General features: G+C 44.4%; 2 protein-coding genes across 4 annotated transcripts in view; both read right to left on the bottom strand.

Moving 5' to 3' along the window:
• The window catches only part of TANC2 (tetratricopeptide repeat, ankyrin repeat and coiled-coil containing 2), a 243,193-nt gene extending 222,516 nt beyond the window's left edge, over nt 1-20,677 (bottom strand). For 2 of the 3 annotated variants that reach the window (XM_048516921.1, XM_048516922.1), the window contains exon 1: nt 20,199-20,677. The gene's annotated coding sequence lies outside the window, so the exon portion shown is untranslated. The remainder of the gene's footprint in view (nt 1-20,198) is intronic. The other variant, XM_048516920.1, reaches the window with a different exon arrangement.
• Nucleotides 1-26,617, bottom strand: part of KCNH6 (potassium voltage-gated channel subfamily H member 6) — a 534,004-nt gene that overhangs the window by 449,351 nt on the left and 58,036 nt on the right. The gene's annotated exons all lie outside the window — the stretch shown is intronic.

Raw genomic sequence — 26,617 nt, 5'->3', positions numbered from 1 at the left:
TCTGCATACTGCTTTATCCAAGCGGACCTTGATAAATTAGGTGAGTGGGCTCAGAAATGGCAAATGCAGTTCAATGTAGCAAAATGCAAAGTGATGCACATTGGGGCAAAAAATCCAAACTTCACATACAAGCTACAAGGGTCAGTGCTATCAGTCACAGACCAGGAAAGTCACAGATTTGGGCGTCTTAGTTGATAGTTCCATGGGAATGTCAACTCAATGCATGGCAGCTGTGAAAAAGGCAAACTCTATGCTGGGGATAATTAGGAAAGGAATTGAGAATAAAACTGCAAATATTGTCATGCCCTTATATAAAGCAGTGGTGCGACCGCACTTGGAGTACTGTGTCCAGTTCTGGTCGCCGCATCTCAAAAAGGATATTGAGGAGATAGAAAAAGTGCAGAGAAGGGCAACAAAAGGATGATTGAGGGACGTGGAGTTAACCTTCCCTATGAGGAGAGGCTGCAGCGTTTGGGACTCTTTAGTTTGGAGAGGAGACGGCTGAGGGGGGATATGATTGAAGTCTATAAAATTATGCATGGGGTAGAAAATGTTGACAGAGAGAAATTTTTCTCTCTTTCTCACAATACTAGAACCAGGGGGCATTCATTGAAAATGCTGAGGGGAAGAATTAGGACTAATAAAAGGAAACACTTCTTCACGCAACGTGTGATTGGTGTTTGGAATATGCTGCCACAGGAGGTAGTGATGGCCACTAACCTGGATAGCTTTAAAAGGGGCTTGGACAGATTTATGGAGGAGAAGTCGATTTATGGCTACCAATCTTGATCCTCTTTGATCTGAGATTGCAAATGCCTTAACAGACCAGGTGATCGGGAGCAACAGCCGCAGAAGGCCATTGCTTTCACATCCTCCATGTGAGCTCCCAAAGGCACCTGGTGGGCCACTGCGAGTAGCAGAGAGCTGGACTAGATGGACTCTGGTCTGATCCAGCTGGCTTGTTCTTATGTTCTTATATAGCTGCTCCTAATAAACAGGTGTTAAATAGATTGTTGCTTGTTTGGGGGCAATAAGGCCTGCCACTCACCACATAACTAAGGTCGAGATGAAAACCTAACTCCTAGACCCTCTGTTGGCATCTTTTCAGAGATAAGAATCACTCAAAGTCATTGAACTATTAGGATGGAGAACCAAAATTTCCTTTGGCCACTTTGGACTTACGTAGATCATCTTTACCTCCTCCCACCTCAGCTTGTTGAGCATATTGGGAATACTGAGAAAAGGAAGAAATTACTACACCAGCACAGCAAGTCACGGTGCATAGAGAGCTCCCATCTGTTCAGCTTTCTGGCAACTGAACCAGGAGAATAGTGTAGGTAGCTGTGTATTCTGCAACATGGCAAGGAGATCTACATGAAATTATCCAAAAACATAACAAATCACTCTGAATTCTCACAGTCTATTCTCCCAAGACTGTCTCCTGCTAAGTCAACTGGCTTCTTCATTGTTCACACTGCTGCCGTGGCGTAGCGGCAAGGGGACGGGGGATGCGCAACGCACTGAGCATGCGCCCCTGCGGGGGCCTGGCAGGGGCATTCCAAGGTGGGTGGAGGCATGGCAGGGGTGCAGGGCACACGCATGTCCCGGGCGCAGTTTTCCCTTGCTCTGCCCCTGCACTGCTGACATGTGCTACCCATATAAAGCTACATTCTTCTCTGCCCACATAAAAGTGTGAAAGTTTCTTTCTGCAATTCATTACACCTGGCACCTACTTGACAAAAGTTTATGAAATTACATTGACAAGTACCCTTGTGGGGATGGGAGTATTGACACATTAGACCATATCCTTCTCGATTGCAAATTGTATAGAAATATTAGAGAAGTCCTGATGAAGGAAATCTTGGAATGATTTAGAGGGAGAGATAGAAATATTCTTCTATCACTCATCCTTGCCGACAAGGATCACAAAATGACTTTTAGTAACCTTAAAAGTCATTTTGTGATCCTTGTCGGCAAGGATGAGTGATAGAAGAATATTTGGAAGGGCGATATATAACACTAAGAAAGCTGCTGGGAATAATAAGGGCTAGAATTTTGATACATAAACATATATATATATTAAGACTATTATGATAAGTAAAGAAGAGCTAAATTTAAAGGAATTTTAAGACAAATTTATAATATATATATTTTAGTAGCAAATAATTAGTGGGAAGATTAAGATATGATGGGAATGTGATAATATTGTGTACATGGTTACTATGACTGTACTTTTGAATTGCCCATCTAAGGAACTGAACCTTGAGGTTATTTTTATGTAACTGTATATTTTATAGTATGTACTTGCAGAAGGTACATCAGATTTGAATATAGGTATTTTATGGACGAAATGATGTAGGAACTTTTAAGGACTGGTCTTTTAACCCAATTATAAAATTCATTCATTCATTCACAAGAAATTGTGCTAGCTGGTCTAGAAACTGTGAGGGTAAACAACACTAGTTGAATGATCCTCAATTCCAGCAGGCTTATACAAGTCTTTATTCCACCTCCATCCTGTCCCAGCAGACCAAGTATACCCAACCCAAGAAGTTTCCATGGTAAACTTGTCCTGAATACGGAAATGTTTCCCTTCCAACAGGAATGAATGCAGTGACTGCTATGCTGTGTCAAAGCTGTGTACTGATCCTTACTCTGACCTGGTGGCTCCAGGCTGTCACATTTTGAAAAGCGATTAGGTCAACTGCAGAATCTGGGAGGATGCGCAATCTAGCCAAAGTAACCATTGCTATCTATGGCCACAACCATCAATTCCTGAATTTGAGTCAAGAACAACCAGGGCTCTCATCTACACCATGCTGCTATTCTGATCTTGAGCTCTGCCTTAAAAACAATTTCCCTCTTTGTCAGGCAGCACAGAGTCTAGAAACCAGTCACAAAGGACACCACCTAAGAGGTAAACGGGGGGGGGGGGGGTTGTCTCAAATATTTTCTCCTCTTCAGTTCTGTCTTGTCCATTTGAGCCATTTCCCTTTCCCAAAAGAACCTCATCTATTTTATAACACTTGGTAACAGTTCTTCCTCAATATCAAAATGGTAAGAGAGTGCAGTGTCTTGAGAAGTGTCCTCTAAACTTACTACAGAGGCAAAAGGGCCCACTGGCCTTTCACTCCATGCTACCTTACCACCAGCCAGTGGGTGCTAGATATTTTGGCATCAAAAAGGTGGAACAGCCTGTCAGGGCTATTTTCACATCATAACTCAGCTGGGTCTCCCTATACCCCAACACTGGCCATCTTGACTGCTGCAAAAGATGAGGGTCCACCTGCTCTTTGCCATGGGGATTACAGTGCCCAAGTCGGGAGATCCCTGTTGCTCTGGAGGCTTCCACCAATGAATCCACTCAGCTGAGAGACAGGAGAACAAACAAAGAAAAGACAAGACAGGCAAAGAAGGGTGGTTGTTCGCTGTTGAAGTAAGAAATTCATAGACGCAAGAGAAAAAACTTTGGAACAATCAGAGAGCTACAAGTAGAAGAAAATTGAAAGAAACAGAGCTATAATGTTATGCATGCAGGAAAATAACTAAAGCGGGAAAGCACCACCTATGTGTGAAGATGGAAACTGCAATCAAGTTCCCGTCTCTCTAGAATGATAGGAAAGCTGTAGTACCAAGCGTACTAAATTCCAGATCAAAACTTAAAGTTCACATTCAGAACAATGAACATGCACACACCTTGCACTTCCACACTGCAGAATGATACAAAAGCTACTCATATCACACACACATTTGAGATTTCAAAGGTTGAACTCAGATGTCATGAATGATTTGTGATGGGCATGTTTTGCTCCTTCCCTCTTTTGGCACGCCTATATTAAACCAAGTTTATTAGTCCCATTTGCTAGCAATGAAACAAACTTCAATTTGTTAAGATACCTGCCTTCAGACATCCATCTTCAACTTCAGCACATCTTACAAGAGAAAAAGGAAAGGAGGGAATGAATGCACAAGCATAACACACCCAAGGCCATCACAAAAACTCTGGTGTGTTTAACAAGGCCTTAGAAACAAATTCCAAAAAGCTACATAGCCATTTAAAAAAACAATTGTCATGTCAAGTCTTGTCAAGTCAAAAGTGCAACACTTAACACTCATCCAGCAAGACAGTCGCTTCCCAGAGAGAGCCAAATGTCTGCTGAGTGGGTATTGCACTACTGATGACAGCATGCTAAATTATATAGGAACGGATGGACAGCAGGAAAAAACCCTTGAAGTCCAGTAACTATACAGAAAAACAGCTATCAAGTTTAATGGGGAAAAAAATACTCTTCGTAATCAAGAGAACCAAAGAGGCTTCTCATTTTTCTGGAACAAGCTGACAGCATAATACAAATTAAAACGCATCCAGGGCACCGCCTGCACAAACAGAAAGAACTCCACTCATGAAAGAAGGCAGATTCATGGGCTCCACAGACTTTCCCTTGAACTACTCCAGAACACACAACAACCCTCAGCAGCAATATCAAGAGTGAAGTGCTGCAGGACTCAGAAAAGATTTGCCAGAAAGATTCCAACACAGAAATGTTGCTTTAACCCTGAGACAAAGCAGAACACCAAAGTGCAGACTTTTCTTTTCTTTTCTTTTGGTTTGTTTGTTTACCATAACTGCATAGTCACCAGTATGCAGGTAATGCCCAGCTCTGTTTCTCTTTCCCACCTAATTCTGAGGATGTTGCTGATATAAAAATTAATCGTGACAAAACAGGGTTAGCAAAAGGCAGACCACGGACTTCAGCCCCCCCATCTTGGATGAGTTAATTGAAAAGTCTTTAAAAACCAGGTTTGCGGTTTGAGTCCCGCAAGGGGAAAAGATGGCTAATACAAATTTTAAATAACATAATAATTACTAAATGATAAATGATGTGTCTCATATATACTTTGGGCATGTATAGTCATTTGGTTTTTCTCAGAGAAAATAATTATTTGTATCAGTTTCGTATTGAGATATTTATCGGTTTTGGAGGATGTTTATGTACTTTTAAACCTTCTGCCATGTTCAACTAAAATGCCCTAACTGTAGTTAAGGATTGTAGGACAACACCGGGGGGAGAAATGCTCACTTTCTGTCTATCTACGGTTCTAAAAAAATTGTTCAGATTATTTCTCCTGCTGAATAATTCTGATTCTGCTTTTTTGTGAAGAGGTAGCAAATTTTCTCATGGAAATAATTCAGAGTTTGTAATTTATTCATATTTACCTGAGTTTTATTGCCTGTTTTAATATTATTTAAGTTAGTCTTTTTTTTTGTTATGCCAATACAAATTAAAACACATCCAGGGCACCGCCCCCTCCTCTTCCTCTTCTTCACTTCTGGGTCTCTTACCACCTTTGGGACCCGCTTCTCCCCCCTTTTGGGAGGGTTTTAATGAGGGTTATTGCAGACATTGTTTGTTACTGATTGCTGCGTTTTAAATAGTTTTAATGTATTAAAGGACTATTGTATATATGTGATTTATGTTGTTCACTGCCCAGAGCCCTTCGGAAGTAGGGCGGTATACAAAACCCAATAATAAATAAATAAATAATAAAGGCTATGCTATTCATTCATATCTATGGTTCAAGGACCTTGCAACTTTTCCAGTATTAGAATACAGGAAGTGGTGGGATTCAGCCAGTTCGCACTGGTTCGGCTGAACTGTTAGCTAAGTTTTTTCTGTAGTTCCACAAACCGGCTGAATGAATCTCACCACCCCAGGGGAGGGGGAACAACGGGGCTTCCAGAGCCCTGAGCAGCCAGGTGCTTTGCCAAGGCTTTCAGAACTCCAACCAGCCTGGCTGCAAGGCACCAAGCTGGTCAGGGATCTGAAAGTCCCCTTGGTACCCCACTCCTGGGAGATGGTGTCCCAGGAGAGGAGGAGAAAGGGGCTTTCAGCACCCCAACCAGCCTGGTTGCGATAGATAGTCTCCCAGGAGAGGGGGCCGAGGAGCCTTTCAGAGCCCCAACCAGCCTGGCTGCAAGACTGCTCTGGGGCTCTGAAAGCCTCTTTCTGAGAGAAGCCCGACAGCCACTGCCTTCCCTCACCTCCCCCCAACATCAAATTGGGGGGGGCACGCAGGAGCCAGGTAAGTTGGGGGACGGGGTGGGGCAAACTGGTGAATAAAAAATTAAAATCCCACCACTGAATATAGAGCATATTGAGGGCAACTGCGTATGAATGTATAGTATATACAGTTCTGATGGGACACAGGAAATACAACGGTAGGAGGAGGCTGCATGATAGAAGGGGACTGAGTGGTAGATACACTCACTCCCTTTCTGACCTCCATTCTATCCCAAGGAATGAGGCCTGTGGGCTTTCCCTGCTTCCTCCTTGGTGCTGATCAGGTCCCTTAACAATAAGATCATGACGCTCCAGGATTATCTTGGAGTTCAGCAAGTGGACCTGGCTTGTATCACAGAAAAACCTGGGTGTGTGATGGCGTGACGGTCTCATTGAATGGGGTCTTGCCCCAGGTTTCGCGTGTATCCACCAATCATGAACACCGGGATGGGGAGTGGAATGGAGATGCTCATCTGAGATTCTATCCTTTTCAGGGCTGCCCCTGTCCCAAGGATCACCGGCATTGAGTGTGCTGGTCTTGAGTGGGAGTCTGTGGCGAGGTTAGCTGTCTTCCTGGTGTACTGGTTGCCTAGCACGCCAGGGAGTGGCCTGTCACAGCTGCCAATTGGGCGTTGTGGTTCCCCAGATTCATTGTTCTGGGGGACTTTAACATCCATATGGATACCGCCTCTTGTTCACTGGCTGTGGACCTAGTCCATGGCAACGATGGGTCTTTCCTTGATTAATTCCGGCTCCACCCATGAGGCCGGTCACACACTGGATCTGTCTTTGGGTCAAGAGTTGATATGGTCGTATCCTCTGTGGACAGAGGACCATTATGCCCTGAAAGTCTGGGTGGGTTTGCAGCCCCAACCCTGTCTAGGTAACGGGCTGATTTATCCCTGCCCGCAGAGACTTATGGATCCAATTGGTTTCCTGAATGCTCTGCGGGATCCTGAGCCCACTGGCACCCTCGATGAGCAAGTGGAGGACTGGAATTCCAGGCTCTCCAATGCCATTGAGGTGATTGCTCCCTAGCGCCCTCTGCACCCCCATTCATGGCTAACTCCTTGGTATACTGGGGAGCCGCGCCAGATGAAAAGGGAGCTCAGACAGCTAGAGCGAAAGTGGAGGAAGTCTCGTGACAAGGTTGCGCGTACATCTTATAGGACGTTTATGAAAGCCTATGAGATGGCAACAAAGAGGACGAAGAGGGAGTACTTCTCGCCCTCTCTCATGTCCGCTAGCTCTCGCCCAGCACAATTATTTCGTATTATTCGGTTGCTTACCTCTTTGAATGTGGGTTCTAAAAGTATTCAATTGGATCATAGCTATGAGGTTTTTATGGGCTTTTTTGCGGATAAAATCGTGTCACTCCGCCATGACCTTTCTGCCACCTTTGAGACAATTAGGAAGCTGGAGGCTCCGTGGCCGTTTTCAGGTCCTTATCTGGACCAGTTTTCCCTGCTCTCGGAGGCTGATGTTGACAGGGTCTTGGCTGTTGTTAGACCTACAACCAATCCTCTGGATCTATGCCCTTCCTGGCTAATCTGAGCATGCCAGGAGGAGTTATGACCCCACCTGTTAGGTATTAGCAATTGCTCCCTTGAGCAAGGAGCGTTCCCAGGGGGGTTGAAGGAGGCGGTGGCCCGCCCACTCCTTAAATAAAAAGACCATCTTTAGATCCTAGCAATCTGGCATAATAACCACCCCATCTCAAATCTTTCATTTCGGGGGAAAGTAAGTGAGAGAGTGGTGCCACAGCAGCTTCAGGGCTTCCTGGATGACACATCAACACTTGATCCCTTCCAGTCCAGCTTCCAGTCAGGATTGTCATTTGCTGGGAGGGGGAATTGTTGGGGTGAGCGTTGGCTTTTTGCAGGTGCCGCTTATCTGTTTCTCTGGCCTTGGAGCTCTGTGGCTGGGACGAGCTCTCAGACTGGCCATTGCCAGGATGCAGGACACTGCCTTGCGTTGGATTGCCTCGTTTCTCTGGGAGCAGAGTCAGCAAGTGTGGTGTGGGGATGGGGCCTCCCAGAGATGCCCGCTATACTGTGGGGTGCCTCAGGGGGCCCTGTTATCTCCACTATTATTTAACATCTATATACTACCCCTTGCTCAGTTGGTACGGAGTTGTGGCCTGATTTGTCATCAATATGTTGATCAGAGGCGTAGCTGGGCCAAATTGCACTCGGTGCGCATTCTAATTTTCTGCCCCCCATGCCCCCCCCCGTGGCGCACCCCTCTGCGGCGCCCCCCCTTCCCCCTTCCCACACTTACCTTAGTTCCTTTCCTTTTTCAGAACTTTTTCAGGCTGCAAAAGGCCTGTTCTCAGTAAAAACGGTCTAATGGGAACTATACTTCCCAGGAGACCTTGTGAGCCCCAAGGTCTCCTGGGAACTGTAGTTCCTCAGGCCATTTTTACTGCAAACAGGCCTTTTGCAGCCTGAAAAAATTCTGAAAAAGGAAAGGAACTAAGGTAAGTGTGGGAAGGGGGTGGGGGGTGCCGTGGACAGAGATCCTCTGGGTGGGTTGAGAGGGGGGGAATTGAGGGTTTCCAGCCACCAGTGCTGGAGGGAGTCACTCTACCAGTAACCTCCTCAGCCCAGAACCTGGGGGTCTACCTGGACTCGCCTCTTTCCATGAAGACCCAGATGGCCCTGGTAACCCAGATGGCCTTTTTCCATCTTCATCATACTGGTGGGGATTCCTAAGCAAAAGGCATTCAGATGTGGTTTGCATTCCAGCCCTGGTATTCCTAGGATGCTTTCCATCCAAACAATTGCTTGGCTGCTAAAATTTCTTGCAATTAGGCTAGCCTGGGCTATCCCAGTCAGGGAATATAGTGTTTGGTAGATTAAAATAATATAGCCAATAGCAATAACTATAAAAAGTGTTTGGGTCCAAGCAGAAGAAGCCTCTGAGAATGGCAAGAATGTCCAACAAAACACAGAAATGAGGCTACAGCTTGAAAATGGGATGGTTTTTTGGTTGGGGTCCAATGGAAAATTATCTGTATAAAAGACCTATAATCACTTTTTAAAATGTTTTTAAATCATTTTAGTTATTTCTTTCTTTTAAAAAATGGGGGGAAAGCTTAAAATCCAGCAACTAAATAAGCTTTGTTTAAAAAAATAAATAGATGGACGGACAGACGGATATTGATATACGCACATGCATAAAGACAGTTGTTGCAGATCTATACATCGGTTTCAATAAATCCAAAATCATGTTATTTTCCAAATCTGCTATAAAAACAAACAAAATCTGGAAAACTGGTGTACATAAATTCCAACAAGTAAATTAATTTAGATACCTAGGAATAGTTTTCCAATTTAATCTGCATTGGTCTAAACATATCAAATACCTTAAGCAGAAAGTGGATTTAATCCAGTTGGCTTTAAGAAAATGTTTCTATGTTAAAGTGCTCAGTACGTTCCAGCACTCTTAAAAGCTTTGGTGCTTTTGGTGCTACCATGTATTCTATTTGGTTTCAGAGTCCAATAGAACAACTTGAAAAATTACAATTAACCTTTTTTTGTACTGTCGAAAGCTTTCACGGCCAGACTCAACTGGTTCTGGTGGGTTTTCTGGGCTGTGTGGCCATGGTCTGGTGGATCTTGTTCCTAACGTTTCACCTACATCTGTGGCTGGCATCTTCAGAGATGTACCACAGAGGGAAGTCTGTTACATACTGTTACATACAGTGAGAAGGGAATGTTTAGTGGGGAATATATTGTCCATGTCCCAGGGTGGGGAACCAATCAGTAAGTGTTTGGGTGGAACTTGCTATGCAAAGATGTGGTTTATAGTATTGTATTGCAGATGGGGTTTTTCAGTCCAGGGAGTGATTCACATTTGCATGCCATGTAACAGCAGCAGTATTGATGAATGCAAATCCTGTGTTTGGGTGGAGTCCATTGTTCATGAACTTAACATGCCCTTGGGGATTGCTTTTGGTGTTTTTAAGTACTGGTAGCCAAGCTTTATTAATTCTCACAGTCTCTTCTTTCTTGTTGAAGTTGTCTTGGTGTTTGTGAATTTCAATGGCCTCCCTGTGCAGTTTGACATACTAACTTTCTGAATTGTCCAGAATTTCAGTGTTTTCAAATAAAATGTTATGTCCAGTTTTGTTTAAGACATGTTCTGCTACTGCAGATTTTTCAGGATGATTAAGCCGACAGTGTCTTTCATGCTCCTTAATACAAGTCTAAATGCTGCGTTTTGTGGTTCCTATATAGACCCTTCCACAGCTGCAGGGTATGCGATAGACTCCTGCAGAAGTGAGGGCATCTCTCTTGTCCTTTGCTGAGCATACCATCTGCTGTATTTTCCTGGTAGGTTTGAAGATGGTTTGTAGGTTATGTTTCTTCATCAGTTTCCCTATTTGATCAGTGATTCCCTTGATGTACGGTAGAAATATTTTTCCTGTGGTGGGCTGTTTCTCCTCAGTCCTCTGGGTTTCTCTTGGTCTTAAAGCTCTTCTGATTTCTGTTGTGGAGTAGCCATTTCCCTGCAGAGCCCAGTCTAGATGATTGATTTCATCAGGGAGAAGGTGAGGTTCACAAATTCATTTTGTACAATCTGTCAGAGTTTTGATTATACCCCTTTTCTGTTGTGGATGGTGGTTGGAGTTTTTATGTAGATACCGGTCTGTGTGTGTTGGTTTTCGGTATACTGTGTGGCCCAGTTGATGGTTGGGTCTGCAAAAGACCAGGACATCTAAAAAAGGAAGTTTCCCTTCTTTTTCAGCTTCCATGGTAAATTGGATTTTTGGGTGGATGCTGTTAAGGTGGTCCTTTTCTCTTTTTTTGTAAATTACTTGCCCTCCCATTAGGCATTGCTTCTGATATGATACGACTTGAACTTGCCCATATGGAAGACAGTTATAAATTATAAATATCACCTATCTAGTGCAAACAATGCTCCTGTTTTTGAAGTGTTAGCAATACAGCAGCATAGCTGGTTAAGATGGTTGAGGGCAAAATGAAACATTTAGGATACAGTTTACCCGGCTGCTTAACTAAGCAAAGGCTTACATCATGCGTTCAGAAATTAGTTAAATATGACTGGAAAGATATTCAAAACATACCATGAGAAAGTGCTCTCCATTAAAATTGACTACTAAACCTTCTGCTAATACTGCTTTTCCTCCTCATTTGTATATCTTCACCATTCCTAAATTGAGACAAGCATATATGATAGCACGTTGCAATGCACTTCCAACAGCCCAAATGAAGGGCCACTATTTACAAACTCCTTCAGATCAAAGATTCTGTGACTGTCAAATGAATGAATTTGATTCAGTTGTCCATGCGGGGTTTTTTTGACTGCCCTTAATATGAAGCAGAAAGGAAAAAATTTCTGACAATACGGATAGTTAAATTTGGCCCTTTTCTAGAGATAGCAAAATGAAGGTTGTTTTTAAACAGCTTAAGTCAAAACTGTGTAGCAGATGTGGTACAATTCTGTTTTGCAGTTTGTTGCAAAAGGTTTTAAAAATGGGTGTATGGCCTATGGGTTTTTAAACTCAAATAAACTATGATATGAACTATGATATGATTTCGGTAAACAGTTTCCAAATATCTAAAAACGAGACCATAAGCAACTGCCATCTATATGCTATGCATTAAAATGTTGATAAAATTCTAAGGTCTTCAAGTTGCCCATTCATCAGAAGTGGGCTTTTATAATTCCAGTGCTGTAATACAAGGTTCTGTGGCTTCCTGTGGCTCAGAGGATCCATTTTAGGGTACCGTCAGCTGGCCTCCAAGAGGCAGGCAAGTAGTTTAAAAGTAAATAAACATACTCATGAATAAACCCATGAACATTCTAACAGAAAACTGATATAACTTCTTCCTCAAAAAATCAAATGACTGGACATGCCCAGACCATTCTCTGAGTGGCACTTTGCTAAAGAGTTGCTGTGGTGTTGTTCATTGTAACCTAAACATATTTTTACTGAATGTCACAATTTAAGATTCATGGGGAGAAAAGATATAAACTTTAAAGCCATATCCCACTGCCTTGGCAAAATAGGGCGTTCCAGCCCCTTATTCCACTTATTCCTTTTTTTGAAACAGGTTTTATTTTTAAAAATTTGGAAGCAAACAACAACTAAAACTACACACAAAAAATCTCTTCCATAAGGGGAGAAGCACAGGCTCCTGATTTCTTCTGTGCAAAATAATAAACACAATTTAAAAATTAGCACTTGCTCTCTTGTTACAAAGATGGAAATATAATTAAATTAATTTTACATTACCACTACTAATTAAATAGCATTCACGCTTTTCTCTAATACGTCAATTTTCCTATTCTCCACAAATCATCAATTTTTTTCTATTTTAAGCAAAAAGTCTATCAGTGATTACCAGTTGCTAATAAATAAATTCTTTTGTATAAGAAGCAAGCTTCGTCATCTCAGTCAATTCCAATATCTTCACAAATCATTCTTCTGTTGTGGTTTCAGATGAAGTTTTCCATTTTTTCACATACATTATTCTTGCTGCCGATAAATATATGAACAGAATTCCATATCTTTTTTTTTCAAACTGTCAGTCCAAAAGACCCAAAAGGTAAGCCTCTGATTTCTTTTGTACATTAGTATTTAAAATCTTCTTAATTAGTAGCTCAATCCAGAGGACTAATTAGTAACTCCAACACCACACCCCCTCCAGAGGGTTTCCAGGCAGCATGGGGAAGTAGAACAATATGGAGAATCCCCGGCTGCCTGAAAGCCCTCCATAGGGCTAGACTGAGTTATGCCACCTAAGGCCTGCATCGTGGGCATTCCCTGTTCAAAAGCTTGGGGAAAGGTAACTAAAGTCAGCTCCACAACCAGGAATGCCCCCAGCCAGTCTCCAGCCACATCAGTGGCCAGATTTAGCTCAGTGAGATTTGGTAGGGCTCTTCTGAGTTGGGCATCGCAGAGCTTCACAGCGCCTGCCCCCTCCCAGTTTACCTTCACCACTGGCGTAAGTGCCACTTCGGGGGCCCCCTATAGGATTGGGCTGTAAATGTATTTTCATGCAAAAAACTTTAGTTTTGTTTCAGGTCCACCATAAGTGGTAAAACAACCATTTGAGTTCATATTTCCAATACACATTCATGCTATTTAGTTGATTGAGAGGAACTCCCAGAACTATGTACCTGCTTAAAATAACACATTACTGCTGCTATTGAGATAGACGTAACCAGCCTGCTATATGTAACCACTGCCATCTCCACATTCTTTCCTTGATCTTTACTTAATGGCTTCACATGGTTGTAGACAACTAAGCTGCCCCTGGCCCTCTTGTCCCATGGGAACAATGCTGCTTTTGTTATCTAGTGAGGCTTTCTCGTGCTACCTGCTTGTGACCTTGGGGCACCTTAGCTCCAAAAGCTTTTTTTCACAAATTCTTGGGAAAACGGGAGGGGAGCTCACTTGGGGAATAAAAGGGATGGTGAAGGCCAAATTCCCCAGAACTGGCTTTAATTGTGTGGTACTTCAATGCCTGCTCAATAAACGCTACTGATCAGTACTTCAGAGTCAGTCTGTTGGCTTAAATGTCCAAGATCTAAGATTTCTCCGGTGATAAACACCAACAATCCATCATTTTATAGAAATTGTTTTTAAGATTGCAACTTAATGTAAAATTAAGATCCTTTGATCATATATTGTCCCATTGATCCATTTATATGTTAAACCTAAAGTTACAGGCCCATCTTTCACTCATTCTTCCTCTGTTTCAAGTTTCAACAGCAGCTTATTTAGGTTTGCCAATTACATGGCCATCGTTCTTACACAGGTCTTCTTCAGATTCAGTCTTTGAGATCTTCTAATACTTGTGCATAGAAAAACCAAGGACAGGAATTTTCTTGATTTCATTTTGTAGTCCTTTTGAGAGTACATATTGTGACATATATATAAACCACCTATTTTTAACAATCATTTCCCATCTGTACAGGTCATCCTGTGATGAGAGCCATGTTTTCTGACATAATCTAGCTTTATATTTTTCCCATATTCTCAGAACAGCACATCTAATGAAATGATTTTTTAAAATACTTAACGACTTTAATTTTGCCATACCATAAACAGGCATACCATCTGCATCTGAATCAGGTCCCTCCAATTCCAGCAATTTTCTATTTCTCATCAGAACCCATTCTTTCAACCAACCAAAGCAACAGGCAGCAAATATAATTTCAGATCAGATAATCCTCCTGTTTCCTTTGCATCTTGTAAGATTTTACATTCATTCTGAGGTTTGTTCCCTTACCAAATAAAACATAATAGATCCTTCTGCCACTATTTAAATGGAATATCACTTTCTAATACACATACTGTTTGAAACAAAAATAACATTCTGGGTAAAACATTCACCTTAATCGCAGAAATCTCCCAGCAATAGCTGAGGTTGCATCTTGACAAATCTTTTTTGACTTTATTCCATGTTTTATTTATTTATTTATTTATTATTTTGATTTATTAACCGCTCCACCCGCATAGGGCTCTGAGCAGTGTACAACATTATTCCATAACACAGAAACTATAATAAGGGAGCAAATAAAATTAAACAGGCTCCAATAAATACAAAAACTAAACCCCATTAAAACAGCAAGCAATATACAAAAGGCGCCCAGCAATAAAAAAACCCCATTTTGACATAACTAGTTTGAAAAAACATTCAAAAAACTTATTTGCCAATACAATACCCAGGTATTTCACCTTTTTTCCAACCTTAAATCCTGTTTTGCTCATCATTTCTATTTGATCTTGTAGTTCTATGGTTTCTGTTAAAAGCTTGTTTTCTGTTTATTAATTTAAAAACCCGCTAAGGCACCAAATTCTTTCATTTCAGACACTGAAAATTCAAATCCCTTTAAGTAGTTTTTTCTGAACCAACACTAACTGCGCAATCCTGAAAGGAGGATTGTTGCACATGGCCAGGGCCCACCAGCAAAAATTGACAAGGACTGTTTCCCTGGCAAATGACCTACCCTGTTCCCCACAAAATAAGACCTACCCCGAAAATAAGCCCTAGCATGCTTGGAGTTCTTTTTTTTTCCGGGATTTTTGGAGGATGCTTGAAATATAAGCCCTACTCCAAAAATAAGCCCTAATTACAGATTCCCTGGCGCAGCTGATCTGGTAACATGGAGGGGGGCACAAAATAATGGGGGGGGAAGACATCCCCTGAAAAATAAACCCGAATGTATCTTTTAGAGCAAAAATGAATATAAGACCCTGTCTTATTTTCAGGGAAACAGGCGTGTTTTACAATGTAACAATGAGTGATTTTTTAATATATCTGGAAATGTTTGATATTTTCTTGATTATATGCCTAATAAAGGTTTTGGACTGACTGGACTGGACTGGGAAACAGGGTATGCAGCACAAAGGGCTGTGCCACTGTTTTTGTGGCATCAGTGTTCACCGTAAATGAGGGCATTCCCAGGACAAAAGGGCTCAGGAAGCCAACAAAAGCTAGCTCCACCTCCAGGAATGCCCCCTCCAGTACCAGCGCAGTCTCTTGAACCAGAGGAGTGCTAGTGGCATGGCTGCAATGGTGCTTGAGCATCGCACTGATGTGTGACTCACCAACTCCAACATAAGTGCCCCTGTGTGTAAATGTCCCTCATGCCTGTGTAAGTGGCATTTATGCCAGTGCATGGGTCACAACTCCTCCACAGAGGTTTCATTCACCCTTTGGATTGCACTGCAAGTCAACTGCAAAGGCTCTTTATTTATACGTCTCTTTCTTAATTTTAATAACCCCAATCCTCTCATCCTCTCTCATATCTCTATTCAGTACTTCAAGAACTAGAATAAACAAGAGGACAGATAGTCAACAACTTTGTCTTGTTCCTTCCTGTATCTCACATGATCTAGTTAACAACTAGATGATCTAGTTAACAACTAGATAACAACATGATCCCTTAACAACTACTTGTATTGACTGGGGTGTATAAGTTGATTTCACCCATTTTATCAAATTCTCTACAAAATGCATATTTTCCAAATGCATATTTTCCAAAAAATTTCCAAAAAGGGACTAGTTCAAATTGTCAAATACTTTTTTAGAATCTAGAAAAATAAAATCAAAAATCAAAGCAACTTATTTTTATTATTGGTTCTGGTGGGTTTTCCGGGCTGTGGGGCCATGGTCTGGTGGATCTTGTTCCTAATGTTTCACCTGCATCTGTGGCTGGCATCTTCAGAGGTGTATCATAGAAGGAAGTGTTGAATCTGGTCGTGAAAGCCTTCAACAATACACTATTGATATTATGTTTCTCCAAATATTTCACAATAACCAAAACAGTCCTAACACTACCTTTAACTGCCTTTTAGTTGTTTATTTCTGAGATGCTGCATATATTTATTAATCAACATCAAATATTTATAGATAAATACTGTAGGTTCAGTTGGAGTTTCCAGGAGCAAAGGGTTCATGGAAGGCCCACGTTCAGATACCATCACATACTATGCCAATAAAGGCTTATGTATGTTTGTATGTATGATACCATCACATTTTTATAACTATGAGTATTGCCATTCTTCAAAGGTGAACAAGTCATATCTAAACCTCAGCTGAGAAAATGACAAAAACTTATCATTACAGTCTATCAACTTACTGGTTCAAGCCCCCATTAAAATGGATTTCTTCCCAATATTTAAGTTTGGGTTGGCCCACAATGTTAATTTAGCAAGTGAAAATGGATCAAATTGATATAGTCATTACATTATGTTTTCTTGCTGCAAAGATGAGAGACAAATGGGATCCACTCTAGCATTAAGTAGGCCACATATCCATGTAGAGAGGGGCACCAAAAACTCTCCAAAGGAGCCAAGATGAATAATCCAAGGAGCGATCCAATAATTTGTATAAATTAACAGGTATGCTTCATAACAAACTAAGAACAGGCAAACCGAATCTTCCTTACTTGAATGGAAGCAGCATCCTCTTTAAAGAAATCGCAGTAAGGATTGCCACATAAATTTCTGAACAGAATATATCTGCAAGGCATATAGAAAGGAACTGCATGTAAAATAAAAGTCACCATGGCATGTAAAATATAAGTTATCTCTTGTCCATAAATGTCTAACCCCCTTTTAAAGCGATCTATAACTGGGGCCATCACTACCACCACTGGCAATGAATTCCATAGCTAAATAACTCATTAAGTAATGAAGTACTGTCTTTTGTCTCTCCTGAACCTATTTTACTACAATTTCATTGGAGTTCTATTCTTATGGACGAGAGCAAAAAAGCTCCCACTATCCACTTTCTCAGCTCCATGCAAAATCATATCTCTACCATATGTCCCTTTTACCATCTTTTTTTCTAGAATGAAAATTCCCAGACTCTGAAGCCTTTCCAACCCAATCCTCTAGATCACCACTGGAGTCCTCCTTTGTACATTTTCCACATCCCCCAATATCTGGTTTAGAGATAAAGCAACACAGTGTTCTAAATGAGGCCGAACCATATCTTTATATAAGAGCATTACAATACTGGCCATTTTTATTTTTATTCCCTTTCCTGATAAACCCTAGCATGAAGCATGGTTTTTTTTAACCACTGCTGCACACTGGATTGACATTTTTATCAAGCCAACCACTACAAGATCTCAGCAAATTCAGACCCTGTCAGCATATACTTAAAATTAGATTTTGTTCCTGTATGCATCACACCACATTGAACTTCATTTGCCCTGCTGTTACCTGCTTACCTGATTTAGGCCGATTTTTCACCATGAAATGCCCTGTGGCATATCCGGGGAGTGTACTTCTGCAGGCTCCTCACCCTGCTCATTGCTCCCCGTGGCTGCCCAGCTCTCGAGTCAGGGCAGGTGCGGAAAGCCCGAGCTGGTTCCCCATGAGCCCAGGGCTTTCCCATAAGCACCACGAGCTCTTCCACAGTCTCTTCCACGCATGTGCGGGAAGCCTGTTTCCTGCGCTCTGATTGGCGGAATCTTGCCACATTATGTTAAAATCAGAATGGAGGCAGGCACCAAGGATCAGTGCCCTCGCCACCCCCCATCTAAAATCCCCACACCAGTTTTCCCTTTAACTCCTCATGCGCGAGAGAGAATCACCGGCTTCCCCTTTAACTCCTCATGCATGAGAGAGAATTGCCGGCTTCCCCTTTAACGCCTCACGTGTGCAAGAGAATCGCTGGCTCCTCATGCGTTGGGGGGGCAGGATACCCTTCTTTGGTGGGGTGGGGCAGGGCGGGGCGGGCCAGAGCAGCAAGGTGGGAAAAACGGTCCCAGTGCTGCTGCCATGGAGTTCTTCACGGCAGGGAAGCCCCCGGAGCAACAGGGGGGCATTCAAAAAGAACCTCCATTTTGACTGTTCTGGAAAGCCGCGGAGCTAAGCCAATGCTCCGGGGTGGCGCCAGGGCAACAGCATGGCAGACACGCTGCAGCAATGGGAGCAGTGCAAAACTCTCCATTTCATCAGGGCATTCCCCGTGCCAACAGAGGAGCAATTTCACCGTGCAAAACCGGCCTTAGGGAAGGTTTCACCTTTGTTTTCACCATCCTGCTATCATCTTCTAACTTAGGTACTGCACTACTTGCCCTCAGTTCTAAACCATTCATTATTCTTTAATGGTCCAATATAGATCATCCTTACTTGAGGCAAGCAAACTAATTTGAGGTAACCCTTTGCCTTGCGCAAACACAGTGTTGACCCCATGTAATTTAAAATCCAATATGTTGAGAAACAAGTATAAGGAAACTTTCTGCTTTATTCATTACAAATTAACAAATCAGACTCTCTACAAATACAACTGTCTCTCATACAGATCTTGATTTCATGCAAGAAACATGACACAACTGTGACAGCTTTCCTTAACTATTAATATTAATAGAAATTGCATACTTTATATGTATGACCAATGCAGTCCCCACCAACTACATTCACTCAATAACTTTCTTGTCACAGTCTGAATAACATGTTTGGGGATCTCTTCTGATCAGCCTCTACAAAAAGAGCACTGGAATTACACTGCCCGCTACTTTCAGCTGGTGTGGGTAAAAACCTAGTTACTGGTATAATTGTGTTGGTCTAGGTCCGTGGTGGCGAACCTTTGGCACTCCAGATGTTATGGACTACAATCCCCATCAGCCCCTGCCAGCATGGCCAATTGGTCTAGGTATGTCTGCAAGCTGCAGCTCTTCAGATGTTCATGGACTACAATTCCAATTGGCCATGCTGGCAGGTGCTGATGGGATTTGTAGTCCATGAACATCTGGAGAGTCGCAGCTTGCAGACCCCTGGTCTAGGAGTTAGCCTAAAAGGAGGGCAGCAGGATGTTGTAAATCCCTCTGAGGAAGAGTCTGGCATAAAGTCAGTAAAATAGCTGCATCCCAGTGAATCCTGTTCCTCATCACCCCGGCTACCTCTTCGCCTGTCGTTCAAATAGCAACCAAGCAGAGCACTTGCCCTTCTTACCACACAGCAGCCCTGTGAGGGTGGGAGGACGCCTGAGAAGGATGTTTTCCTGCCCCCCCCCCCCCCAATAACTGATCCAAGACCAGGGCGGGCCGTGTCGCCCTCTGCCCCAAGGCCCGTCTCCCTGCCCATGTGACCACTGGGCCTGCGCCCCTTCCTCTGCGGGGCCCAACGTGACCTGCCGCCCGGCCACCCTCCCACGATCCGCTCAAGCGGCAAGGGGGGGGGGGGGGGTCCCGGGAGGCCGTCCCCACCAAGGCCAGGGGCAAAGCGGCCAGAGCCCCCCCTCCCCGCCCTGCAGGCAGAGGCCAATTGAAGGAGCGGGAGGAGGGAGGAGATGCGCTCCCCAGCCCCCGCCCCCATCGGTTCCCAAGACCCCCCTCCCGCCGCCGCCGCCGCCGCCGCCGCCGCCGCCACTTCTCTGCAAGTTCTTCAGCCAGGGACCCAGCCCACCCTCCGGCAACGACGTGGCACTGGGGGCTACGGGTAGGCCCCCGCACCCCTCTCCAGGCCCACGCCCGCGGCCCCCCCCCCCCACCAGCAGCCCCGCCCTTGCAGGACCCTGTCAGAGCCGGACGGGGAGGGGGTCTCCGTGGGCCGGTTGGCGCCGCCTCCCTCCCTCCCTCCCTCCCTGCGCGACCCATCCCCCCACTGCCGGCGCCGCCGCCGCCGCCTGCCCGCCTCACCTGGCCCAGGCCCAGCTCCCCTCAGGGCGCGGCGGCGGTCTCGGCCTCTTCCTTCCTTCCTTCCTTCCGTCCGTCCGTCCGTCCGCCGGTCCCTCCGCTGCCGAGCGAGGCCGCGGCGCCTTCCCGGCCGCCCTCACCGCATTCCGGGGCGAGAAGGGCCGCCCGGCCTGTCAGCACCCTGCCTCCGCCGCGGGGGTCGCCTCGCCCCCGACAGAGAGCGAGGGGGCTGGGGGAGCGCGCGCGCGAGCCCGGCGCCCGGCAGACCAGCGCTCTCGGGGCGCCGCCGCCTTCGGTGCTGTGCGGGCCCGCCCCGCGCGCGCTCCCGAGGCCCTTGGTGGAGGCGCGCGTTCCCTCCACCCCCACCGTGACGGGCGGAGGCGAGGCGGGGGCCTGCGCGCAGGTGCTGGGCGGGGCCGCAAGCACCTCCCCGGCGCGCGCGCCCCGGCCCTCCGCCGCCCAGTCCGGCCAGGCACGCGCTCCCGGGTGGGCCGGGGTCTCTCCGCACCAGGGGCGGGGTTGTGCGAGCCCTCGCCTGCCTGCTTGCCTCCCTGCCGATGGGCGCCGTTGCCGTGGCGGCGGGCGGGGCCACCCCCAGGGAGCTCCCTCAGGCGAGGAGGGCGTTTTTGACAGCTCCTCCTCAGGGTGGCCCTCAGTCAGCGCCTCATCCCCTTGTCTTCTGAAAGCGAAGTTGGCCACCCACGATAACTGGGGCTGTGGGCGATGAGGGATCTTTTGGCCAACCTGAGGGGACCCCTGAAGGGTTGCACAAAAATCGCAACTCCATCAAAGATTGTAAGGAGAACTTTAAAAAGCCCAAAATGATCAGTGGAGCACCTGTAGCTTTAAAGGAGCGGTTCCCTCAGTGGCTGTTGCCGGGCGACTGCAGATTGCAGACTTCTGTTCCTGCTGGCAGAAGGCAAGAGGAGAGGGCAGAGCCGTTTCCAAGCTTTGAGGGAGGCCTCAGTGGGGCCACACCTGGCCTGCAGGGTTGCCAGACCAGGTTGGGAAATTCTGGGAGATGTTGTGGTTGAGGATGGCCATGTTTGGGGAGGGAGGAAGCCTCAGCAGGGTATCATTCCTAGAACTGATCTCTGTTGCCTGGACATCGGATGTAATTCTGGGGGATCACCAGGTCGCACCTGGAAGTTGGAAACCTTAGGCTTGGCAGCAACCTCCAGGATATTTGCATGACTCAACTAGGCCTGGCTGCTTACTATGGTTCCTTTCACCCTTTCACAGGGTGGTGTTGTGTAGCAGTTAGATCTTCAGAGCAAGATCTGCGAGACTCATGTTCAAACCCCCATTTTGCTGTGGAAACTCATGGAGTGATTTTGGAACAGTGACGCACATACCACTTAGGGTTGTTCTGTGTATAAAAAGGAGATGAGACCTATGTAAGCTGCTGTGGTCCCCACTGTGGAGAAATGTGCTTTATAAATGAAGTAAATAATAAGAAATCTGGCTGAAGATGGGAGGCACATATTAAGCAGGCTGGTGAATGGCTGAGAAGGAGAGAATGTGACAGGGAAAGAGGACAGGATACAGGACTGCATGGAGGAGGGGAAAAACATTGTGGGGAGGAGGGTACAGGGGAAAGTGAATTTCCTCTCCACAAGTCCTTGAGGGTTCCTTCTGATGCAAGTAGCCCTGGCCCAGTGGTTGGCCTCACACAACTGGACCAAAGTTTTCCTACGTAGAAGTTATTGGGGTCGGGAGGGAATGCTGACGATAGATGGATAGAGAAAGGTAGATTGGCTGTTAGGTGGGAAAGACACAGTCTTGTCAACTCCAGGTTAGGAAATTCCTAGAGATTTGGGCGGTGAAGACTGGGGTTTGAGGCAGAGAAGGATTTGGATTTACAACTTCTCTCCAGATGGCAAAGATATGTTCCTCTGGAGAAAATGGCTGCTTTGGGTGGGTGGATTCTATGGAATGATACCGTGTTGGGGTTGTCCCAAATCACACCTCCCAATGTTTCACCTCTGAATTCTAGGAATTTTCCAAGTTGGAGTTGACAATTCAAAGTAGAGAAGGAAGCAAGAAAGGGAGTGAGTCTAGGGGGCTTTCGGGACAGAGTAGGGGAGGGCGAAATGAGATGTACCCCACAATCCTTGCAGCTTCCTGCTTGTCTATTCTAGTTCTCCATTTAGTCATATCAGAAGATACTTAAATCCAGAGACTGGGGCCATGAACAGAGAAGACAAATCTTTCTACAGTTCTTGGAAATGACCCAGGTTTGCAGAAAAATCTGAAATTTTAAAAAGGGAGGATTTTTTAAAAGTCAAAAATGATAATAGGAGGGCTCATAATGGTTGGCAACCACAACATTCTATGCTTAATTTCAGTCAAAACAGGCAAGAGGAAACAGGAAACATGGAGAGGATACAGAAGCTTGTAGGGAATGGAAAGAGGAAATGGAGGAGAGGGAAATGAGATGCCCTGTTCAAGTCTTTGCAAGGTCCCACTTGTATTGGTTAATTGCACAAAAATTAAACAGGAGTCTGGTTGTCACAGTTGATGCCAGCAGCAGCCAGTTTTAGAAGGGGGTGATGGCCACTAACCTGGATAGCTTTAAAAGGGGCTTGGACAGATTTATGGAGGAAAAGTCGGTGTATGGTTACCAATCTTGAACCTCCTTGATCTGAGATTGCAAATGCCTGAGCAGACCAGGTGCTCGGGAGCAGCAGCAGCAGAAGGCCATTGCTTTCACATCCTGCACGCGAGCTCCCAAAGGCACCTGGTGGGCCACTGCAAGTAGCAGAGTGCTGGACTAGATGGACTCTGGTCTGATCTAGCAGGCTAGTTCTTATGTTCTTATGTTCTCAAGCTTATCTTGATTCATACTTACCATGTTCCATGTTCCTATTGTATGTGTGGAACAGCTTTGGACTTTAGCATCCATTCATGTCAACAACTGGATGTCCTCATCTCTTCCCCAGCCACTGATTGAGTGATATCTGACCTGGGGTTCTATCTTTGAGCACTATTTTTTTTTCATTTTCGAGTATCTCACCGTGGGGTTTTTGAGGTAAAGGTTAATCAGAAGTGGTTTATCATTCCCTTCTTTTGCACAGTACTAACCAGAGTCGGATCTGCCAATGTTCCCTTCCAGTGTGGCTTCTCCCCAGTAGCTGCCCTTCGTCTACTCCCATCATTATTGGAACAGTTTGTTTCATTCTGCTGATGTGGCTGTTGATCCCTGAAAGGGGTGAATGCATCTTTGACCATTTCCGTCAGGACTACAATTCCCAGCAATCACCAGCTCCCGCCTTTGTAAATAGAATAAATACTAATTCTTCCCCCCAGCATTTTCAATGGATGCCCCCTGGTTTTAGTATTGTGAAAAAGAGAAATTTATCTCTGTCAACATGTTCTACCCCATGCATAATTTTATAGACTTCAGTCATATCCCCCCTCAGACGTGTCCTCTCCAAACTAAAGAGTCCTAAACGCTGCAGCCTCTCTTCATAAGGAAGGTGCTCCAATCCCTCAATCATCCTCGTTGCCCTTCTCTGCACTTTTTCTATCTCTTCGATATTCTTTTTGAGATGTGGTGACCAGAACTGGACACAGTACTCCAAGTGCGGTCTCACCACGGCTTTATATAAGGGCATGACAATCTTTGCAGTTTTATTATCAATTCCTTTCCTAATTATCCCCAGCATAGAGTTTGCCGTGCATTGAGTTGACATTCCCATGAACTGTCAACTAAGATGCCCAAATCCCTTTCCTGGTCTGTGACTGATAGCACTGACCCCTGTAGCATGTATGTGAAGTTTGGATTTTTTGCCCCTATGTGCATCACTTTGCATTTTGCTACATTGAACTGCATTTGCCATTTCTTAGCCCAATCACCTAATTTATCAAAGTCTGCTTGGAGCTCTTCGCAATCCTTTGTGGTTCTCACCACCCTACATAATTTGGTATCATCCACAAACTTGGCCACCACGCTACCCACCCCTACTTCCAGGTCATTTATGAATAGGTTAAAGAGCACTGGTCCCAAAATGGATCCTTGGGGGACACCACTCCCGACATCTCTCCATTGTGAGAACTTCCCATTTACACCCACCCTTTGCTTCCTGTTTCTCAGCCAGTTTTGAATCCATAGGAGGACTTCCCCTCTCATTCCTTGATTGCTGAGTTTTCTCAATCGTCTCTGGTGAGGAACTTTGTCAAAAGCCTTTTGGAAATCCAAGTAAACAATGTCCACTGGTTCCCCCTTATCCACATGCCTGTTTACACCCTCAAAGAACTCTAGTAAGTTTGTAAGGCAGGACTTGCCTCTGCAAAAGCCATGCTGACTCTTCCTCAGCAGGTCTTACTTTTCTACATGTTTTATAATTTTATCTTTAATAATAGATTCTACTAATTTACCAGGAACAGATGTCAAACTGACTGGCCTGTAATTTCCTGGGTCCCCCCTAGATCCTTTCTTAAAGATTGGTGTGACATTGGCCATCTTCCGGTCTTCAGGGATGGAGCCTGATTTCAGGGATAAGTTGCATATTAAAGTGAGAAGATCAGCAATTTCATGCTTGAGCTCTTTAAGAACTCTTGGGTGAATGCAATCTGACCAGGGGATTTGGTAGCATTTCGTTTATCAATGGCTGCCAGAACTACTTCCTTGTCTACCACTATCTTTGCTAGTTCCTCGGATTCGCCTCCCAAGGAGCATGGTTCAGGTGCAGGAATTTTCCTCACCTCCTCTTGGGTGAAGACAGATGCAAAGAATTCATTCAGCTTCTCTGCAATCTCCCTGCCATCTTTTAGCACACCCTTTGTTCCTTTGTCATCTAACGGGCCTACCGCTTCCCTTGCTGGCTTCCTACCTTTGATGTACTTGAAGAATTGTTTGTTGCTGGTCTTGATGTTCGCAGCCATGCGTTCCTCATAACCGTTTTTTGCCTCCTTTATAGCTAACTTGCTTTTTTTTGCCACCATTTGTGTTCCTTCTCATATTCTTCATCAGTCGAACTGGACTTCCATTTTCTAAAAGACATCTTTTTTTTCCTAATAATTTCCTCAACCTCTCTTGTTAACCATGGTGGCTTTCTTTTGGACTGGGCGCTGCCTTTCCTAACCTGCGGAACACATTCCAGCTGAGCTTTTATGACTGTGTTTTTAAATAACCTCCAAGCATCCTGGACAGTTTTGACTCTCTTGATTTTCCCTTTCAGCTTCCTGCGCACTATCCCCCTCATCTTTGAGAAATTTCCCCTTCTGAAGGCGAATGTTAGTAGTTGTCACTTGTTCGCATGCAGAGATACTGAATCTGACAGCACTGTGGTCACTGTTCCCTATCGGCTCAACAACACTGGTAACATGAGAAATGGAACATTTAAACATTGCAATCCTGAAAGTGAGTGAACAGAAGTAGACTGGTTTAGTACATTTTCAGTTAGAAAATTATGTACTCTGGAAATGACAAACATAAAAGACACAAAATTGCTCTCATACTGAAGCAAGGCACAACACAATCAATTAGGAGCTATATTGCAAAGCCTAACCAAATACTATCAATCAGCCTTTTTTTTCAGGATAAAGAGAGCCAGCTTTGTCTGGCGTAGTAGTAAAGCCTTCATTGGCATATACATATTAATAAAGTACAGACCATAAAGTATAGAAAGAGCTAAAACAAATTATTTTGGCTGAAAGAGGTCAATTAGCAGCCATAGAACATCAAATAAACAATATTGTAATATTACTACCAATAATAATATCATATTACTAACCATTTAATGAAAAAATAGCTATATTCGCGCAAACAGTAAGATCAGGATTGTCTAGATTAAAGGAACCTTAAGAACATCAGTTAATTGATTATACAAGAGTGGAGTAAGGAGAGATTGGTTCATCCTACCTTTGGCAAATCTTGCATAGTGGAAGAGAGTGTGATCGAGCGTCTCGATTTGGCCCGAATTACATGGGCATCATCTTCTTTGTCTATTTGTTGGTATCTACCATAGAGAAGCATAGAGGGCATTATATTAAATTGGGCAAGAGACGTAGCTCTTCTTTGTTTTGGATTTAAAACTGGACTGATTTGATCACTACAATCAATGCCAAGAACACCAAACAATTTTGGCATCTTATTTTTAAGGGCAGCCTTTGTAATTCCGCTGCCCCCAATCCGGCTTCCTCCATTACCACCTCATCTTGGTGGGAGTACTACAATAAAATGTTCTTTGACCAGAAGCCAGTCCATCCGAAGCCGAGCCATCTGTTCTCGAAAGACTGCCCAGATGGCCTCGAGTATCACTGAAATACTTCAGCTCATCAGAAAACTTAAACATGGAAAGGCCCCCAACCTGGATGGCCTATTTCCTGAAATTTTTATCAACTACGCTGGAAAATTGGTGCCTATTCTGGCCGAACTCTTTTCATAGTGGCCAACTATCCCAAACCTGGACCAAGGT

Source organism: Sphaerodactylus townsendi, linkage group LG15 (assembly GCF_021028975.2).
Source record: "Sphaerodactylus townsendi isolate TG3544 linkage group LG15, MPM_Stown_v2.3, whole genome shotgun sequence".
NCBI lineage: Eukaryota > Metazoa > Chordata > Lepidosauria > Squamata > Sphaerodactylidae > Sphaerodactylus > Sphaerodactylus townsendi.
Note: the sequence above shows the minus strand (reverse complement) of the source record. Positions and strands in the feature narration are given on the sequence as shown.